Source organism: Oncorhynchus mykiss, chromosome 20 (genome assembly GCF_057628025.1).
Source record: "Oncorhynchus mykiss isolate SJ-2025 chromosome 20, ASM5762802v1, whole genome shotgun sequence".
Taxonomy (NCBI): Eukaryota; Metazoa; Chordata; class Actinopteri; order Salmoniformes; family Salmonidae; genus Oncorhynchus; species Oncorhynchus mykiss.
In genome coordinates, this window is record NC_143041.1 from 25,695,523 (window position 1) to 25,697,446 (window position 1,924).

At 37.3% G+C, this 1,924-nt stretch overlaps 1 protein-coding gene across 4 annotated transcripts in view; it reads right to left on the reverse strand.

Annotated features, from left to right (window-relative positions):
- Nucleotides 1-213: 213 nt before the first annotated feature.
- The window catches only part of LOC110498762 (histone acetyltransferase p300), a 52,871-nt gene continuing 51,160 nt past the window's right edge, over nucleotides 214-1,924 (reverse strand). For all 4 annotated transcript variants that reach the window (XM_090212703.1, XM_090212702.1, XM_090212701.1 and 1 more), the window contains exon 29: nucleotides 214-1,924. This exon is cut by the window's right edge and continues 3,844 nt beyond it. The gene's annotated coding sequence lies outside the window, so the exon portion shown is untranslated.

Consider the following 1,924-nt stretch of genomic DNA (forward strand, 5'->3'; position numbering starts at 1 on the left):
ATCTTGACAAAGGGGAAAATGCTCACAAGGAAGTAAACAAATTTCTGATCTTATTTCAGCTCATGGGACCAGCGCTGTACATGTTGCATTTATATTTTTGTTCAGTGTATTATTGGCTATAATGGGCGAGATAGATGTGTTATCTGTCCAACCAATTTCACCATGTGATGGAAATGTAGCTAGTGAAATAAAAGCCATTTCAACATACAGCTATTTTTCCAATGGTACAAACATACTTTATTGTACAATTAAATTGGCAAAAAAAAGACCAAAATAACTTAAATAAGAAATTAATGAAAATGGAGCAACAGTTATTTATTTTTTGCTTCCTCTCATCAAGCACCAAAGTATTTTAACAGAAAAGTGGTCAAAGATTCCATTTGAACACTAAACACAGTCTTAATTCCAGTTTCTTTAGGCAGAAAAAAAGCAAAACAAAAGTTGTTCAGTTGCCATGGTTTGTACAGTGATTCAGTATGTATACAAGTGTACATTTCATCAAAATGGCATGATATACTCAAACAGCCCCAAAGAGGGCTATGAATGACCGCAGTGTCATTTTACATCACCATTACATCTTCAATACAAAAAAAGTTTAATCTATTAATTCCTGTAGCTTCAAGTTTTATTTTCAAAAAATAAAATTAAATAATATCTATATATAAAATACAAGCTTTCCTTGTTTTTTTTATAAAATAAGTCTCAAGATATATTGCCACTTGTTTTTCCCCCTCCCCCAAATCTCTACCTTTAGAGAAAAATAAGTGAACTTGTGAAATCTTGTGTAATTCTTTAATATGAGGCAAAATGAATTCATTTTCTGACCACAGTAATAAGCCTTCTCACGTTTTGTGCATGTGTTCATGTGAATGTGTTGGTGTTCACAGCAATCAAGATGTTATGTTGCAATATCCCCAGTTAAAAAAAAATATATATACACAAAGGCTCATTGGTGCTCATGACCTACACCCCATACTGTACCTTTCAGAAATCAATACTTTTACATAGTTTGGGAGACCAGGTTGCTAGGAAACCAAATCGAGAAAATCAGCAGTAGAAAAAGAGTCTCTGCTCATCATAGGTCTGAAAGTCTGTACAGCGCAAATGTGATTTTCATTTTATTACAAACAGTATTTTATTAAGTCCAGTTTTTGTACAGTAATAACATTAAATTAAACCCAACGTTCAGGGCAAAAGAAGAGGGGCTTGTGACTAGGATGAGAGGGGAAGAAGAGGGGCTTGTGACTAGGATGAGAGGGGAAGGGTAGCATCGTTGACAAAAGTTCCTAGGAAAGCCCTTCCCCATATCCCCTTCAAGTTTCAGTTCATGAGGGTATATACACACTACATGGAGCCATCCATCAATCCTCCAAATCAGCTGGCAACATCAGTAGTAAGTTTCTCATCCATCGTCCTGTTTGTAAGTGTAGGGTTAAAGGGGAGTGTAGGACAGGGTTACCCAAACTTTGTCCTGGGCCCCCACCGGGTGCACATTTTGGCTTTTGCCCTAGCACGTCAGTTGCTTCAAATAATCAAAGCTTGATGATGAGTTGGTTATTTGAGTCAGCCGTTTAGTGCTAGGGCAAAAACCAAAACATGCACCCGGGAGGGGGGAAACCCTGGCGTAGAAGATCTGGGCGTCCAACGACCCGAGATGCTCACAGACAATCCTAGAGGGAGATCAGCCACCCCCTGCTCATCTCCCCAGCAATAATGTTTCGGTTTCACTTGGATCCCTAACAAAATCAGAAAAAAAATACACTTGCCCTTCTTTCAACCCTCTCGGTTTTTGGACAGTCATTAACAAAAATATATTCTTCTATTTGAATTGTAGCAGAACATCTGCCCCCCCCCCCCAAAAAAAAAGATATGACATTTGTTTGTAGATCCAGCAAAAATAATATTGATAATTATAATAAAAAAA